General features: G+C 41.1%; 1 long non-coding RNA gene and 1 pseudogene across 1 annotated transcript in view; one reads left to right on the plus strand and one right to left on the minus strand.

Annotated features, from left to right (window-relative positions):
* Positions 1–15,560, minus strand: part of LOC131397311 (uncharacterized) — a 40,095-nt gene extending 24,535 nt beyond the window's left edge. Inside the window, exon 1 of the long non-coding RNA XR_009216742.1 lies at positions 15,470–15,560. This is a non-coding gene — a long non-coding RNA (uncharacterized LOC131397311). The remainder of the gene's footprint in view (positions 1–15,469) is intronic.
* Positions 4,244–5,259, plus strand: LOC131397310 (vomeronasal type-1 receptor 4-like; annotated as a pseudogene).
* Positions 15,561–20,194: the final 4,634 nt, after the last annotated feature.

Consider the following 20,194-nt stretch of genomic DNA (forward strand, 5'->3'; position numbering starts at 1 on the left):
TATGACATACAACTATCTGCTGGGGCTTTGGGGGGAAAAAAATGAATAAATAAAATCTTTAAAAAAATAATAATAATAATGATTTATATGTTTTCACATTGAGTTGAGGTTTTCCCTTGCAGAAGAGCAACAGCTCTAACAGTAAGGAAATTGTTAATGAAAAGAATAATCCCTGTTTGGGGAATTCTATGGAGCTACACAGTGACTGGGGAACTCATTTCACTGGACAAATAATTAAATCTATTGTGACATTTGGCCAATGATGGAGCATTTTCACGGCGCTTATTATCTCAAATCCTCAGGATTGGTAGATAAAACTAATGGCACAGTCAATACTCAATTGGCAGAACTTTGAGAAGCATTTAATTTCTCATGACTAAAAGCTCTTCCACTAGTGCTACTCAATCTTAGATCTATGTCCTTTGGTAAACATTGGCTGTCTCTTTTTGAAATAACAACAGGATGGCCTATGCAATTGTATGAAGGAATGTATGAACCAACTTTGCTTAAAGGAGATATCTTGCAATATTGTCAAGGTCTCATTGAGACACTAAAAAGAAACAAAAAGTTGGTAGCAGCTTCTTTCACAGTGACATCCCGGGAGACAAAGACCTTAAGGATTATGGACTACAGCCTGGAGATTTTGTTTACTGGAAGAGACACCAAATTCAAGACTCTTTGCAGGCTCAGTGGAAAAGACCATACCAGGTACTTTTTAACCAATCCATGCATTGTAAAATTAAAAGGCATAAATTCATGAATTCCCACTTCTTATTTAAAAATGAACCCTCCTCCCGAGTGGATTTCAACTCCTGTTACGGACACCACACTTTGACTGACTAAGCCAAGCACTACCAAGACAGGATGAGAAGAAGCTGACATCTGTTATAGACAACTGTCCCAAGTTCCCAGACCAGGCCTGTATTCCCACACTTATACCTCCTCATTTAAACCATTGTAATGCTTAAGCTGAATACAATTTATATTTGGTATAAGAATGATATTCTTGACTATCTTAGCAATATTAATTTTTTTACGTTATGCTAGTCACCTTTCTTGTGTTTTAGATTGCTTTTTCGTACCTTTGAATTATTATTCCTATAACCATAATACTTTCTTTCTACCCCTCTGGACTAAAATAGATCATAGCTTAAGTACAAAATCTTTTAGTTAACTACCAGAATGTCGTTTAAGGTTTTTCTGATACTTTGGTTGTTTATTCAGTCCACACATGGGTGGACCTCTAATGACAATGTCTTTTTACAATGGACTCATTCCTTTGTTTCACATAATAATCATTCCAGTTGTTGGATATGTGAGCCAACTTCCCGCTTCTAGTACTTCTCGTTTACCTTAGTGTGTTTCTCCCTTTCTTTTTTTTTTTTTTTAATTTTTATTTATTTATTTTTTTTCCCCCAAAGCCCCAGTAGATAGTTGTATGTCATAGTTGCACAGCCTTCTAGTTGCTGTATGTGGGACGCGGCCTCATCATGGCCGGAGAAGCGGTGCATCGGTGCACGCCCGGGATCCGAACCCGGGCCGCCAGCAGCGGAGCGCGTGCACTTAACCGCTAAGCCACGGGGCCGGCCCCATGTTTCTTCCTTTCAAGGTACAGATTGGAAAGCTCTAAAACAATTAATTATGACAGAGAAGTCAAGTTCCAGTGTTCACAGATCATGTGATATTACTAATTATGATCCTCAAACCTGGCCAATAGTCAATACTATTAATGGTACAGGACACGGTTCTTCCTTTTCTATTGCTCAAACTATTCATTTATCCCAACAATTTGCCACTAAACAAAAGAAATTGGATTCTACAGCAAGAACTATGGAGGATTTCACACAAATCTGGGATGGATTTGTTTGGCTTACTCCTTGTTAGGGGTCTTTAGATATATCAGCACCTGAGAAGAGAATAAACATTCTAAACAAAACTTACCTCCCTGTACCTGAAACAGGGGATGGATACGCCCGGAATCATGTCAAAATACTTTCATTCTCAGAGAAAGTGGTAAGTTAGGAACAGACTGTTCTCGAAGGCCAAGGATTTATTAAGTGGCACCCAATGGAACTCAACGGTTATGTGGAACAGATCTTTGGCCTTGGCTACCACCTTGATGGCTAGGATGCTGTTCCCTGGGGTTCCCTTGGATGCAGGGAAGAATTTATCCTAAATTAACAACTGTTGACAATCTTTCTCTCCTTAAGCCCAGATAGACTTGTTCAGTGTTCCATTGCTATGACCACCTATCAGTTATATTTCTTCCCTTAAAGGATTGGAAGATGTCATGTCACATATAGAAGTCCTCACTAAATTTACTCAGCAGGTCTTTAATGATATCTCACCAAGAATATCTTTACTGAATTCTGAGATGTCCTTAATGATACAGGCTGTCCTTCAAAATAAAATGGACTTAGATATTCTAACTGCATCCCAAGATGCTACTTGTGCTATAATTCTAACTGAATATTGTTTTTGTACCTGATGAATCTTCCAATCTGTCATCTCTGTTAAAACACATGAAAAAACAGGTGACTTCACAAAATGATCCCTCACCAAGTCTCAATTTGTTTAGTTGGCTCCACTCAGATATTCCTTCCCTTCTGTGATCCAGATTACAATTCTTATTTTCGTTACTTCTTGGAATTCTTGTATTAGGCATAATATTCAAGCTAATTACAGTTTTCTTTACTCAATGTTACAAGACTGACATGCAAGATAGAGCAAGGATTACTCAACACTCTTGATGGTTGATCATTCTTACAATTCTGAATGAGCCGCTTTTTCTGATCAAGATTATGCTTAAGACATTCTTCCAAACTAAACACTTTAGCATAATTACTACTATATCTGTTTTATAGTTATTAACCGTTATATGGTAATGATACAAAATCTCTTTGAAGTGCATGCACAATCTTTGTGAGACAATCCAAAATTACTAACCTAAGCAATGCTTCTAATATCAGCATATACCTCTATGTCTGCTCACTAAACTCAGCTATTTGCCACCGCCCACCCCCCACCATGTGGATAATTGGGTAAATCAATAAAATAAATGTCCAGCTCTGAGGAACATGTTGGACTCAAGCCAGGCAGCATCGACCCTGGCACCAAGGCATAATAACTTGATCATCAATACTTTTTATCAAAAGATTCCCAATCAAAAGGGGAAAAATAACAAAATAATAAGAATATTAAGAAGTTTTCACATATTGAGATATATGAGGAAGCCATTCTGGTTTAAATCTGATTTGGTTTAAAACTTGTTTTTCGCAGAGCAGCCTGACTTATGGCCCACCAAACAGCCACTGTACATCTGTTTCAAACATTTTCCCAAAGCAAAGAATGCACTCTTTAAAGATAGGGATGAATGTCTTCTTTCTCTGACACTATCAGTATTTCTTTGAAGATATGTTTTTCTTCCCAGAGAACCACAGTCATGTTGACTTGCTATGTATGGACTAAATCGTGGCAAAATGTCTCCTTATGACTTTGGGAAAAGAATTGTATTCCTATTATGCTTGATGTATGTTTTTTTTCCTGAAACAGTTTCTAACTATGTTGTAAACCATGTGTCTCTCGAGTGCTTTCTTCCCTGGGGAAGAGAACACTTGTGGGATTCTCCTCACATTAGCTCATTAGATATCTCTCATCTATAAATTTAATTGATTATTTGCCTTGACAGAAGTTTATGTTGGAAAGATTTTCCCATTGTTTATTCCATTGCATGGTCTTTAGGAGTTCGTTGTGATGGATACCAGTTATATTTCTTTCTGTGTGTGTGTGTGTCTGGTTTGATGAGAAAGAGCCTTAATTTTAATATAATCTGAAGTCATTTGATCCATATGACTAATACGTTCTTTGTTGTTTAGCATATATTTTCTTATTGTAAGATCATGGAAATAGTTTTTGTTTATCTATGAAAATATATTAAATCTTTAACATTTAGATCAGCAATCTATTCAGTGTTGACTGGTTTTATGATGTGGGTCGTGATTAAGACTTTTCTTTTTTCCCATATGGCTAGCAAATTTCAGCTTATTCTGGAAACATTGTGTTATACTTTCTTTCCATTTGCTCTCACTTCTCATTGCTTCCCCAGGTTAAAACCACTTCATCCTTAGTGCTGACTTTTCCCTGAAATATACTGGTTATCTCTCCATCTCTTCCTGTCTTGTGAAGTCTTGGCAAACAAACAGGAGCACACATCTCAAGTTACTCTTGGTGACCAAAATCATCAATGAGGCTTTTGGCTCAGAGGAATGACTGTTGCCATAATATAAAGGAAAATGTGTTGAATGACAGAATAGCCTACAGGGACATGACAATAGCAATTATCTTCTTGGCACAGACTATAGTTGGAATTCTGGGCAATTTCTCTCTTCTTTACCATTATCTCTTCCTTTACCACACTGAATGCAGGTTGAAGGCCACAGATTTGATTCTCAAGCACCTGACTATATCCAACACTTTGATCATTCTCTCTAAAGGAGTCTCTCAGACAATGGAAGATTTTGGGCTGAAATATTTTGTCAATGATTTTGGATGCGATCTTCCTTTGTATGTTCACAGAGTTGGCAGGACTGTTTCCATTGGCACCACTTGCCTCTTGAGTGTGTTCCAGACCATCATGATCAGCCCCATGAATCCTGTTGGAAGGATCTTAAAGTCAAACTCCCAAGGTACATTGGCTTCTCAATTACCCTCTTCTGGATCCTGTTCATGTTTGTAAATTTAATATTTCCTATATATGCATTGTGTGAGTCTAACAAATGGAGCATGAAAAATATGACAAAGAAAAGAGATTTTGGATACTGTTTTGCTATGGATCCTGAGATAATCACAGGCTCAATATATGTAGCATTAATAGTATTTCCTGAAGCTTCATTTTCTGTGATCATAATCTGGACCAGTGGTTCCATGATTTTTACCCTGTACAGGCACAAGCAGCGGGTCCAACACATTCACAGGCAAAATGTTTCACCCAGATCCTCCCCTGAGTCTAGAGCCACCCAAAGCATCCTTATTCTCCTGATCACCTTTGTATCATTTCAAACCCTGTCCTCCATCTTTAACCTTTGTATTTTTCTAATTTATAAGCCTAATAGGTGGCTGGTGAAAACTGTTTCCCTAACGTCTGGGTGTTTTCCAACTGTCACCCCCTTTCTGCTCATGAGCCGTGACTCCACTGTATCCAGCTTCTTCTTTGCGTGGATAAGGAAAAGAAAATTTGCTAGTCTTACCGGAAAAATGTAAATTGTATGCTTTTGCACAATTCAGTTTTTTATTCACTCATCACGCTCAAAAAGTCAATATAGAATCTAAAGAGAAGGCACATGTTTTTCTAAGAAAGATCCTATGCGTCTTGGCATTTCATCAGCTTCTTGACTATGGGACATATGTGGGAATAGTGGTGGTGAATAAAGCAGATTTGCCTCATTTTGATGACAAGTATCCTGATGAGTGTAGTCTTAACTGAATTCTGCTTGAGACAAGAATGAATTTGGGCCTAGCCTCTGAATGAGATGATTCAGAGTGGTTGACCAAGTGGTGTACTTAAAGAATATTATGCACAATGAATACAGCTAGGATAGAGTGTTGGATTTTGTTGGGAGACATTACTCCATGGGTTTCCAAAGTATATGCATGTCTTCTTGTAAGTAGCATGGCCAGCTTTTATTCTGAATTGTATTTCATAGATGTTTGTGTAAAAAAAAAAAAAAGAACATTAGAATACAGGAATTTTGTCACTTTTTGGGCAGAGAACACATTTTTTTGCTATACAGGAAAATGACAGGCCACAACTAACGAATATCAATGCCCGAGGTGACACAAATTTTGGAAGTTCAAGAAGAAAGTTAAGTCTGAGAAGTCCCCTGGTCCTCAAGCAACATTAAGAAAAGTCCTGAGACATAGTGGAAAACATTCAAACGTTAAAGGAGGATCAGGGTCAACACTGGCTCCAGAACCACAACATGCTCTCTTGAAATATGAATGATACTTGGCAATGTACTAAGGAAGTCATTCCTTAAAATTCACCTGGCTGGTGAGTAGGAGCTAAAATTGGAGTTAAAGCCCCAAAGCCAGCTTCAAAATTGTCCCACTACAATGCCCCTTCCTTATAACACTTGGCTTTTATTTTCTCCTGCCCCCTCTCCAGACTGTGGTGGTAGAAATATACGAGTTACCACATGCTATATAGCCTATTGGAGGGTAGAGGGAGCAGCCAGGTGTAGTTGTATCCCTCTGCTCCAAAAACAGAGGCACCAAAGATCCTGGAGAAGAGTTTAATCCCTACTGCACAGAGAGATGATCCTAGAAAATTGAAATCAGGAGAATATTAAGGGAAGAATACACAACTAGGATCTTCAATTCCAGATGGAAGTGTCCACCTGCGTCATACAAACATGTAGCAGAAAACATTGTGGACAAGATAATCCATTCCTTGGAATGGAAAGGGCAAGCTCTTCCAAGACTTCAACTTGAAGAAAGGGTCAGGCGTATGTATCAGTCACTTCATCTCAGGAAAGAAATCATTGGAAATTATTTAACAAAAAGCCAAGCCAGTGTCAGGCTCTGACAAAGTCCAAATCCACTTAAAACCAGAACTTTCTTCATGAACAGTAGAGACACTGAAACTCAGGAGAGCAAGACAGTCATTAGCCCTGTGGGGGATCAGAATTGGCCACCCCAAAATGTGTCTCTTTGCCTTGGCTTGATTATTTTTAAGAATGAAAGACTGTGAAAGAAACTTTGGCCTTCCCCCAAACTGCCTAAAAGAATTTAAGACAAAAGGCCTTTGCCCAGTACAGACCATCAGCATGGATAACTCTGTGTATCTACAGACTGTGAGGGTCCTTGCTAAGCCCATCCTTATCAAAGTTCTGTTTACCAAACATTTGCTTTTCCTTTTCCATGTGAATTGCCTTCCTCCCCTTTGAAGTCCCAAATCACTACCCTCAACATCTTCCTTTGTCTTTAGCTGAAAATGCTATTTAAGATGACAACCTCAGCCAGAATGCTGAATTGCTCAGTTTTCCTGAGTCTCTCCCATGTATACATGTTATAAAGCTTTGTTTGATTCTTCTCCTGTTACTCTTTTTCATGTCAATTTAATTCATAGCCCAGCCAGAAGGACCTAAAGTGTGTAGAGGAAATCTCTTCCTCCCCTACAGCCCAATCCTAGGGAAGAAACTGGAGTTTAGGCATTAACTGCATGCATGGGAGGAGGATCAGCTCCAGATGTGGCTCCAGGCCCAGGGAGAGGCCATGAATGGACGTGTTAGTGGCTAGAAGTTATGAGCAATGGACACTGATAAGGGCTTCATTCAACACCCAAAGAACCACCTCAGAGAATCATAGATTTCACTTCTCAATATGTTCTCTCTCTCTCCTTCTTGTTTCATCCCGAAGGCTTCACTGGAAACCTGGAATTGAACAGGCCAGTCTAGGAATAGAGATGCAGGAAAGAGAGGAAGAGGTGAAGTCATTCTGAAAAGGAAATAGAGGGACACACAGTAACTCTGATTTGTTTTGTTTTGCTTTTTCTGACCAACTCTTTGTTCTAATTCTGTTTTAGTAGACTCTGCACCTCTCTTTTTGGTATCCTTTCATCACAGGACCTATTATATTTACCGTATTTCTTTATTTTCTAGACTCTTAGAGATCTGACATTTGTGACCTTGATGACTAGGGAGTTACTGCCTCTCTCATGAGTAGCCAATTTTAGAAAGAGAAAAAGACTTGACAAAGGCATCCCTTTCATATGCAGCCTAACCAATATGGAGCTCACACTCCTAACCATCTCCTTATCCAACTTTCACACTCCAAGCCTGTTTTTCCACTGCCCTAAATAAACCCAGGACGAAGTATCAATTAGAGACAGTCCCTGTGCCCCAAGGTCCATGGGAATTATTCATACCAGCCAATTGTAAGCTGTCTGTCCTGTCTTGACTTTGCCTGGTAAACCACAATAAAGGCTCTGGCCTAGGCTTTGCCTCCTCTCCTGCTTCTTTCTCCTTATTAAAACATGATACTTTCCCTGTGTCCCTGCATGGTACGTGGGACCTTCTTCTCAGAAAATATAAGTAATAAAAGTCATCTTTCTCAATGGAATAGAATCGAAAGCCCAGAAATAAACCCACACATCTATGGACAGCTAATTTTCAACAAAGCAGCCAAGAGCATACGATGGAGAAAGGAAAGTCTCTTCAACAATTGGTGTTGGGAAAACTGGACAGTCACATGCAAAAAAATGAAAGTAGACCATTTCCTTACCACATACGCAAAAATTAACTTAAAATGGATTAAAGACTTGAATGTAAGACCTGAAACTCTCAAACTTTTCGAAGAAAACATAGGCAGTATGCTCTTCGACATCGGTCTTAGAAACATATTTTCAAGCACCATGTCTGACCAGACAAGAGAAACAATAGAAAAAATAAACAAATGGGACTACGTCAAACTAAAAAACTTCTGCACAGCAAAGGAAACCATCAACCTAACGAAAAGACAACCTAGCAATTGGGAGAAGACATTTGCAAACCATACATCTGATAAGGGGTTAATCTCCAAAATATATAAAGAATTCATTCATCTCAACGCCAAAAAACTAACAACTCAATTAAAAAAATAGGCTAAAGACCCGAACAGACATTTCTCCAAAGAAGATATACAGATGGCCAACAGGCACAAGAAAAGACGTTCAACATCATTAACTATCAGGGAAATACAAATCAAAACTACAATGAGATATCACCTCATGCCCGTCAGAATGGCTATAATTAACAAGACAGGAAACAACAAGTGTTGGAGAGCATGTGGAGAGAAGGGAATACTCATACACTGCTGGTGGGAGTGCAAACTGGTGTAGCCACTATGGAAAACAGTATGGAGATTCCTCAAAAAATTAAGGATAGAGCTATCATACAATCCAGCTATTCCACCACTGGGTGTCTATCCAAAGAACTTGAAAACACCAATGTGTAAAGATACATGCACCCCTGTGTTCATTGCAGCATTATTCACAATAGCCAAGACTTGGAAGCAGCCAAGTGCCCATCAAGGGACGAATGGATAGAGAAGCTGTGGTATATATACACAATGGAATACTACTCAGCCATAAGAAACGATGAAATCCAGCCATTTGTGACAACATGGATGGACATTGAGGGTATTATGCAAAGTGAAATGTCAGAGGGAGAAGGGCAAATACCGTATGAGCTCACTCATTAAGTAGTAAATAACAACAACAACAAACAAACACATAGAGACAGAGATTGGATTGGTGATTACCAGAGGGGAAGGGGGGAGGGAGGAGGGTGAAGGGGATAATTAGGTACATGTGTGTGGTGATGGATTGTAATTAGTATTTGGGTGGTAAACATCAGAACATGATGTATTTCATGCAGAAATAGAAGTATAATGTTGTACACTTGAAATTTACACAATGTTATAAACCAATATTACCAAAATAAAAAAAAAATTTTTAATTAAAAACAAAAAAAGTCATCTTTCAGCAGCTTTAGTCGCTCTGTGTTGTCACTCAGTCACCTTTATAAATTAAGACACAGTCACAAAACACTCTCCATGACAGCAAATAGCAATCTGGTTTAGATGTGGGAAAAACAAAAGCACAAGGATTTTATAGGAGGGTGAGGAGAATGCCCTTTGCGGGAAGAGACTAGTAGTTTTAGATTCTAATAACATTCAGGAACTAGGATTCAAGGTCAAAAATTCTAAGACTATAATATAAAGGCTCACACATGTGAAGTGTTTTCTATTTATCAAGTGTTTTCACAGGCAGAATGGCCCATGGGACTCACAATACACCTGTGAGGAATGCAGGCAACATGCCATCTAACCAGAAGATTCTGAGAATTAGGCAGGTTGCCAATATGTCCAAACTCAGGACCAGAAACTTCTGTTTCCAAAACCAACCAATAGTCCTCTCACTACATCTCAACAGATCCTGTAGTGGAGAAAACTCTTTGCTGCCTCCATTATCCTTTTATTCTCATAGATGGGCAGACTATATTTTAGAAATGTCCCAGGACCTGCTTTCTTCCTACAACCTCCTTCCAAGGGCTCGGCTATCTGAAGGGTCAGTGTCCCAAATCTGACATCCTCAGAGACTGGGGACCTGGGACACCATAGAAAGAAGAGATTAAGAGTAACCCTTGAAGGTCCCAGAATTGAATAAGCAGATCCTTAACTTTTGTATTAATTTGCCACAGCTGCTATAGCAAAATACCACAGATTCGGTGGCTTAAACACCAAAATTTATTTCCTCACATTTCTGGTGACTAGAAGTCCAAGATCAAGGTGTGGACAGGTTTGGTTTCTTCTGAGGTCTCTCCTCTTGGCTTGCAGATGCCCATCTTCTCGCTATGTCCTTCGTGATCTTTCCTCTGTGCTCACATAGGTCTGGTAACTCTCTGTGTGTCCAACTTTTTGCTTACTATAAAAACACCAATCATATTGGATAAAACTCACCCTATTGGCCTAATTTTAACTTATTCACCTTCTTAAAGGCCCTATCTCCAAATACAATCACATTCTGAAATACCGGGGTTAGGGTTTCAACATATAAATTCGTGGTGAGGACCAGTGACCCCTTAACTCTCAGCACTCTGAATTCTCCAAATTCATGTGCTTCTCACATGCAAAATACAAGTGTCCTGATCCCAAAATCCAAAAAGATTAACCCATTCTAGCATCAACTATAAGGCCCAAATCTCTTCTAAAAATCATCTGAATCATGTGTAAGACTCCAGATATGATTCATCCTGAGGCAAAAGCCGTCTCCAGCTGTGAACCTGTGAAATCAGACAATTTGTCTGCTTCTAAAATACTATTGTCAAACAGGCATAAGATATTCATTCCCATCCCAAAAAGAGAAATTGCATGGAAGAAAAAAGTCGTAGTTTCCAAGCAGGTCTAAACCTACAGGGCAAATTCCGTTGCATTTTAAGTCTCATCTATTATCCTCTTTGGCTGGATGTTTGTCCTCTGGGCCCACAGGGGTGGCAGCCCTATCTTTTGTTCCCTTGGAGCATCAGTGATGCCCCCAACATCCTGGGCAGCAGCCCTGTACCCAAAGCCTGGCCCATGAGGCAGATGCAGCCCTGCTGTTCTCTGAATCACCTTCCGAGTCATACTTCCATTTATTGAAAAATAACACATTTGCAACCAGATCGTTCTACCATCCTATTTTGTACAAACCCAGAAATCCAATAGACTTCTTTCTGAGGTGGGGCCCATGAATTTCCATTTAACAGAATCCCCGATGGTGCTGATGCTTCTCTACCCAGAACCCTGATTCAAAAGTAAGCCCCCTAATCCCTCTTTCAGAAAGAAAAACCAAGCACATCGCACGTGACCCCCTTACACACTACCATCTCATCTCTACAGAAATATTGTTGGTTCCCTGTATTTTGCATATTACAGGGAAAGAATGGAACCAGGGGTGAATCCTGTGTAGAGCCAAAAGAATATGCAGGCTTTGCCATTGCAGGTACAAATGTTAGGAGGCGACCTCTGTGCAAGAAGGAGCATTTAGTAACACTGCCTGGGAGAGGCATCTGGGCTGGCAGGATAGGAAGGAGAACGCCTCCATGCGCATGCATTTGGGTGTGGATAGGGGTGGCCCCTGGATTTCTCTGCAGCAGTTATAGACCTAAGGTCACCCCTTGGCTGAGAGGTGGGGTTAGAACTGCAAATTGTAGAACTGGGCAGGTACCTCTGAAGAAATCTCTGACAATAATGCTCTTTTACAGCCTCCTAACTCTGAAGAGGTAGAGTACCACATACAGGGTGCAGATTATGTGTGCAGCTGAGATCTGTCCTCACAGTTACCTGTCTGGCTGTCCACATGAGGCAGGAGTCCTAGTGTCATCTGTGGGGTATTGTTTTGGAGTAAGTTCTGCTAGGACATTATCTTACTCATTTCCATTCAGAGTTCAGTCCTAGGACCCTGGTGCTGCGCTCAAGGACATCTAGGCTTTACGGAGACCCGCATTCAGGTCCATTAGGTGATACCCTGGAGACTCCGTGTGTGCGCATGCAGGAGGGTTAGGCCTGGAAGGAAGAGATGGCTTCGAGGGCGATCCAGGACACCTCCAGGGGATTCCTGTGTAAGCAGGAAGACAGGTGTGTGACATGGATCCTGGTTCCAGGTAGGGCAGAAATCTGCACTTGGATAGGATTAGGATTCTCGGTGAGTGGCTCAGGGTCCCAGGCTGGTGGAGAGACCAGGTTACTGCTGCTGATTATTAGGCTGGGAGGGGACAGAATGTAACATGAGAACTTTGGCAACATATAGGGTTTGGGGAGACAGGACTTGTAATAGAACAGGCCCTTTAGGAGGCATTCTGTGTTGCAGAGTTTGTTGATGTGAGTGGCACAGCCAGGCAGGTGTCTGGGCGCAGACCCAAGTGTTGCCTGGGAAAGTGGCGTGTGGCCAGGAGCAAAGCACGTGGCTTTCAGAACAAAACATCCCTGTAGCAACCCTGAGGGCTCAGGCCCAGCCACTAACAGCGGGAGATGGGGCCTCACAGCCTCTGTGCACATGCCTGAATGTGCCACCCCTGCCTCTGGGCCACCTGTGTCTGGTGCCTGTCCTAACCTCCACCAAAAATAGAAAAAACTCATAACCTGTGCCCCTGAGGTGATGCACTAAGAAGATCCCACCATCGTCTGTGTGTAGAAGTTCTATGCAAATGTTGTACCTGAGTCTAAGGCTGAGGGACAAAATGAGAGAAATCCATACTGAAAGACATTCTGTAAACAATGGGTGTGCATTCTTCAAAACTGTCAGTATCACTGAAGACAAAGGTGTGGGAACTGATCTAGATTAAAGAAACTAAAAAGTCAGACAACCAAATGCAATCCTTGTACCATGCCTGGATCCTAGATTTATGAAGACATTGTTGTATCACTGGGGGTATCTGTACATAGACTCTCTATTAAATGGATTGTCTAATGTTTATTTGTTAATTGTAATAGTTGTACTGTGTTAGATTGCACAATGACCCTGACATTAGGGGATCCAAGATTAGATTCGTGGCATGTTCGATGTCTGTTGAGGGTCATTTCCCTGGTTTTCAGACTGCTACCATCATCCTGTATCTTCAATGGCAAAGAGAGAGAGCTCTGGTCTCTTATAAGGCGACAATAATCCCCACCTAAGAGCTCCACTCTCATGACCTCATCTAAAACTGATCAGCTCCCAAAGGCCTCACCTCAAAATTCCATCATATTGGGGATTAGAGCTTCAGCATATGAATTTGAAGGACACAACTATTCAGTCCATAGCAGTAAATATGCACCCACAGTGAGAATGCAATCATGGTGGTTCACCCTTCCCCTGCCTCAGACCATCAAGATATTCCACATGTGCACAAATCAACATGACCACTGATTCACATTCCTTGACGTCTGTGGCAGAGGGCATTCACTCTTTAAATGTAGATGGGGGACTGCTTCAACAAAGATGACTCATTAATGATCTCTATCAAATAATTTGTCATATTTCCGTGAATAGGCTAAATCTACTTATACCAACAATAATATATCCCCTTCATAGATAACTGATTGAGGATAGCACTTTGATTGGATTAAAAATCCAGTATGACAATGTTTCTGCGAAACTTTGAAACAGGAAAAAATATGTTAATAGACTGTTTGCGTGACTGAAAGATAGTAGAAAATATATACTGGTCTCTACTCCTGGTTCCTAACAGAGGGCTCTTGAAGACCTTGTAATTTTCTTGGTGATAAGAGCATTGGGAGGGGCTGACTCGGTGGTGTAGTGATTAGGTTTGTGTGCTTCACTTTGGCGGCCCGGGGTTTGCAGGTTCAGATTCCTGAAGTAGACTTACACGCCGCTCATCAAGCCATGCTGTGGCGGCATCCCACACACGAAAAGTGGAGGAAGATTGGCGCAGATGTTGGCTCAGGGCCAATCTTCCTCACACCCCCACCAAGAGAAAAAGAGCATTAGGAGAATCTTTTGTTCTAATATTTGGGTTTGGCCCTGGTTCCTGCCTCAGGGCTTCTGAAACTTGTAATTTCCTGGGTGATAGGAGTTTCTTTTGTTCTTATAAAGTGACTCTTGGTGGACTCATGAATGGCATGGGGATGAGGACTGGTCACAAGAAAGACCAAGCCAGGATTAGAAGCTTGGAATTTTCACCCCAGCCTCCCCATTCTCCTGAAAAGGGAGAAACGCTGAAAACAGAGTTAACAATTGATCATGCCTACAGGATGAAATCTTTATAAAAATCCCAATAGTATGGTGTTCAAAGAGTTTCCAGGTTGGTGAACACATCCATGCCAGGAGGGTGATGCACCCCAACTCCACAGGGACAGAAGCTCCTACTCTGGCCCTCCAAGACCTCCCCTTTGTGTCTCTTCATCTGGCTGTTTGTATCCTTTAACACAGCATTTAATAAACTGGCAAGCCTAAATGTTTCCCTGAAATCTGTGAATCATTCTAAGCAAATTAATTGAACCCAAGGAGTCACTGATACCTTTGATTTGCAGCCAAGTAAGACAAAAGTTGTGGGTAACTTGTGGACAATTACTACATGTAATTGGCATCTGAAGTGGGGTGGGAGCAGTTTCTTAGCCCATGAGATTTGACACTATCTTCGGGAAGATAGTGTTAGAATTGAATTAAATTGCACAACAGCCTGCTGATGCCCAGATGTGGGGAAAAATCTCCACACATTTGGTGACCAAAAGTGTCAAACTGAAGTGTTCTGTGTAAAAGTAAAGGAGACTCACAGGAAAGAACCATACAGTAGAGAACTGTGTTCTTCTCTACATAGAAGAAGAAAAAACTGAGTTTTTCCTATACAGTGATTTTTTTTCATTTTTGTGCAATTGCAGGTAAAATATCAGATATACGCTGACACTACATAAAAAGTAGGATACATATAAACTTTTGGAAAATTGTTACTGCCAGAGATCAAAATGGTATCAGTTGTGCAGTAATTCATTGTGTAAATATTTTTCACTAAGTGTGTTTCTATGTCTGCAGATTTCTATTGTTGCTGAAACACACTTTCATGAATTGAGCACCTGAAAACAACACACATTGTTTTCTCACAGATCGACAGGTCAGAAAGCTGAAATCAAGTTGTCCACTGTTGTAGTCTCTTAAGTGGAGCCTGGGGCAGAATTGCTTCCAGGCTGAATCATGTCGTTGGCAGAATACATTTCCTTAGAGGATTCCCATGTGGCTCCCTCCACCTTGAAAGCCACCGTCAGCAAATTGAATCCCCTTTGGGTTTTGAATCTCTTCCTTCTTTCTACTCTATTTGACTTTTGTTCTTAAAGGCTCATGTGATTGCATTGGACCCACTTTGATAATCCAGGAGAATCTCCTATCTGAGTCCATTAGGGCTGCTATAACAAGATTATCACAGACTGAGTGGGTAAACAACAAACATTGATTTCTCACCTTTCTAGAGGCTGGGATGTTCGTAAATCAAGGTGCTGGCAGATTCAATGTCTCTTGAGATGTCATACTGGTTTGCTGATGGCCCTTAATTCCTCATACCCTTAGGTGGTGAGAGAGACAGAAAGCAAGTTTTCTCCTGTAGCTTCTTATAAGAGCAGTAATCCCATTCATGAGGGCTCCACCATGTGACAGAATTACCTCCAAAGGCCCCATCTTCTAATACCATCACATTAGGGGTTAGAATTTCAATGTATGAATTTTGGAGGGACACAAACATTTGATCAACAACATAATCTGATGATTAGAACCATAATTACAACTTCAAAATCCCTTTTGCCATGTAATGTAATATAACCAAGGTAGTAACACCAGGGAATGGAGTTCTGCCTACTTCACTAGGAGACCAGTCAAATTTTTCAATGAAAAATGAATAGTTTAATTGTTATCAATATGAGCAAAACTATTACCAGAAGTTACCTCTTAGAATGGTTTCATACAAAGGAAAAACATTACTTACAATATTTCAGTTCTGTTTTGTTATGTGTTATGTCTTATAGAAAGGTGGTGTTACATTTTAAAAATACTACAGTAAATAAAGGGACTTTCATCGAGTCAGTCTCGGGTCAAAAAAATTCTTTAAGACATAAGTATTTGGAGGGGGTCAGGTCTCTCACCAACACTGAATGCCCAGCACCAGTAAACAAGCTCTCCTGCCAGACACAACTGTGGGCACACCTTCTACCTTGAATTCTATTATAAGAGAGAAATAGTGGTGGAGTGTTGTTCCCTCAAAGTTCTCCCTGAGGTCCTACAGTATGAAAAAGTTTAAGGTTTGCGGAGATATTTTATATGAGGAAAATTTTTGCATCATGGGCAGAATAGGGAAACAATCCACGAGTAAGTTGTGAGTCTGATGTAAATGAGGGTGTTATTGAATGGAGGATTAATGATTTCCAATGTGCCCTTGCCACCTCCATCCCCTTATAATTGATACTGCCTCACTCTCTGCCTCTATCAACCATGACCTCCATTCCACCCCTATTTAGATCTTTAACCATTCCTTGATCCAGCACCATCACTCTCCAATCCCTGGACCTGCACCTGTGCCCTCCCACTACGACCTGACTTCTACACCTCCATAGGCCAGCTCTGTCCTGCCCCTACTTTGCACTCCATCTCATTATCCTCTCCTTCCCCCTCACTCCCAGGAACCTCAGCCCAACACTCTGTGCCTTCCATCACCTCCACATCATCCTTCCCCCTTGAGCTATATTTGCCCCCATCCCAGTGAACTCAGTCCAATTCCATGTACTATTGGCCTTTCCCTCAAAATCCCAGCCTTCAAATATTGAGTGCCATTAGCTCCTCTACTCCCCATTTCATACCCACATATTTCCCCTTTTTTTCGCTGCTTTAGCCATCCTCAAGACTGGTTTCTCCCAGATGACTTCATCTTCTAAAACCATGATGTCTTCCTGCACCCATTACCCCCCTGCAAGACTCCAGCTACACTTCCCACTCTCTGTCTCTGCCTTGGAACATTTACTCGCAGGACATACATACACCAACAATGTATTGCAATATATTTGTATTATTTTTATTTTTTTAATGCTCTCTTGACCCAATTTTGAGGCTTTCGCTACAGCGTGGTCACTTCCCCAACTGGAGAAACTGATTAAGTCCACACCCAAAACATTTCCCTAATTAGGTTCTCACACATTGAGCTACTAGGAACACACCCATGTTGCCCCAGGTCCAGGTACCAAAAAACAGGTGACATCCTCTACACCCTAAAGCCAGTGGAATTATCCAAATCAGCCAATTCACAGGGTGCCTGCGAAACCTAGCTAACTCCACCCACTTGCCCTATATAAGCTACCCCTACAGCTCCAGAATGCATTACCCCCTTAGAAGCCCTGTGTGGTCTGCCTGGCATCCTTCTCTGGGGTGGAGGTCTAAGTAACAGAGTTCTGCCTTTCTTGTATTCAAGTATTAGTGTGTTGTGTCCCACCACCTAAGGAATCTTTAAATCTTACCAAACATATATGCTTTCTCCCACTGTGTTTTTTAACCCCTTGTGGACAGGAACTCTTTTGTACCTTTTACCCACCCCGACCTTGACTCGCATCTGCCCACTGTCCCCACATACCATTACCCTCTTTGTTCCCATGCCCTCTGTACCCTTTATCCCCACAGAGCCCAACATGTGCTACACCCTTCACTTCTTTGCACAGTGCACTTTAACCATACTGCACCCTTTAACCCCCATGTGCATATTACTCCCTCAGTACCCTCTATCCTCCCACACACTTTATCCCCCCAAGCTCCCATTCACTCTGTGCCCTCATCTTACTTTAGACTCCCTTCCCCTGTGTCCCCTCTCATCCTTTCTCCTCTTTCACACACATTCCCAGTCATCCCCGCACACTCCAACATTCTCAACACATCCTTTACCTCAAGAGCCAAAGCTCTCAGCACCTTTTGAATGCTGTGCAATTAAATTATTATCCTTGTGGTCTGTGTCATGTTGGAATGAGTATAAATGGCCAACATTTCTGTCTGTCTGGAATTCTGGGCTAGGACAGATGAACAATTTTCCACATATGAACACATGGTTGAAATACTAACCCACCTGGTGACTATGTGAATGATTATATGACACTGAGTTGGAGTGTGTCACTCATTTGCCTGTGTGCAATGTGAATGTGGAATAATGTGAATGTGGGTCATATATGTGCATGAGTGTGTGTGTCAATGTGGGAATAACTGTGTAGTTCTATATTTGAGTGTGTTTCAGTAGGTGAGTGTGGATATGCCGTGCTTCTATGTATGTCGGAGTGTGTAAATGTATGTGTGCATGTACTATGTGCTTGGAGTATGTGTTGTCAACCATGTGGCTCCATTCCATGACTTGGAAATAGAAGGTATGCATAGAGAAGAAATAACCTACACAAAGTATAGTCTGGCGTTAGCCCTCCACGGCTACTGGAAGATGATCTCCAGACACTTGGAATATCATGCCTGATACAAGTGTCTTTGTTTGCTTGTGGGCTTGGCCATCAGACAGTCTCACAATGTGATTTGTGATGGGGGCTTTGGGCTATGCCAGATCAGGTCAGCCTCTGAAGGAGCTGGGGACCAAAGCTATCAGCCAGACTTGCACAACAGCTGGAGAATAAATGTCAGCCACCCAGACTGTGTGTAATCAAGCTCTAGTAAAAACTCTGGGCACCAACGCTTGGGTGATTTTCCCTGGTGTCACTACTCCATGAGTTGTCAAATTACAATGTCAGGAAAGTAACACATCATCACTGCACCAGGACAGGACACTTGGAGCTCTGCTTTTGGTAGTTTTCCGGGATTTTGCCTCATGCATGTCTTCACTGTCTGATATTAATTTGTATCCTTCCCTGTAATAAACCATAAGAGTGAATAGAACTGGTCCCAGTGAGTGCTGTGAGTCCATCTAGAAAATGACTGACACTAGGGTGCTTTTGAAAACCCCCAAACTTGTAGTTGGTGTCAAAAGTGTGTGGGGTTTTTGAGTAGACTATGCTCCCTCAGGTGGACTGAAAACTGTCACAGAGGGAATGGATACAAGACCTTGTTCAAACTGTGAATTTGTCTGTTGGAAAATCCAAAGGAGTGATTTTGGCTTTTAAATGTATGTGTCTTCATTATTTGGGTAACCAATGAATGCTCCTTAATGAAAATTCAGCAAAGATAGGAGAAAAGAGCTCTGGTAACTCTCAATGATCTTAAATTGAGAACGTGGCATTAGCTTTTGTGATTCTTAAAAGAATGTTAGAACCTGTCTGTTAAACCATCTGATCCTGATACTTTTATTTCTGAGGGACGCTATAAATACCATGATTTCTTATATGGATATTTCTGTGTTTGCATGTCTTATGATCATTGAGTCAGTATTGGTGAAGTACAATATTCAGGGAAATTGCCAAATCATCATCTCCAGTTTAATTTGCATTTAGTTATACAAACAAGGCCAATGATTTCCAATGTCAACTACTGATAAGTTCTTTCTTTTACTCTTATCTCATTAGAACTTCTTCCTGGACTCTGTTATGTTCAGGTATCTGGTGAATACTTTAATAATGATGCCTCTTAGGAGTCTGAAGATTAAGAAAGAACTTGATTTTTAGTGGAAGAACTTCTCAGGGAATCCTGTGAGACACACATACCTCACTGCCAGTCCCTCAATAGGCAGACAACAGTATTTACTGCTCTTCCCATATGAGACCCTGTCTCCCTCATAGATCACAAAAGAGTAAGAATCTCTCCAAATGCATCAACAGTCTCTTTGGAAATACTCACAAAAACTTGTAATTGGTTTTGGTAATTAGCGACTACGGAAAAGTTTTTCAGAAGTATTTTCAGCTCTTCAAGACTGCACTGTCGCCACAAGTGAAATGATAATTGCAGTTCTCAGGGGAGGTGAGGTCACAGAGTCATATACCCATATCTCAGGGTCTATTTGCCTCCCTCCCACACATGGACAGCGCATCACGACCATCACACTGAGCCAACCCTCATGGCAACAAAAGGAATCAGGTGAGCATTTTCTATATCAGCCTGAGAGCAGAGTCTTTAAGGAGAGAAATCTGAGTAAGTAATCCAACGTCTGGAAAAGGGCTTCTGGGGGTATAAACAGGTCCAGTGGCAAAGCTATCCAGGGAGGCAGAATAATTCCTTAAGGATGAACTGAGC

Source organism: Diceros bicornis, chromosome 34 (genome assembly GCF_020826845.1).
Source record: "Diceros bicornis minor isolate mBicDic1 chromosome 34, mDicBic1.mat.cur, whole genome shotgun sequence".
NCBI classification, from domain to species: Eukaryota; Metazoa; Chordata; class Mammalia; order Perissodactyla; family Rhinocerotidae; genus Diceros; species Diceros bicornis.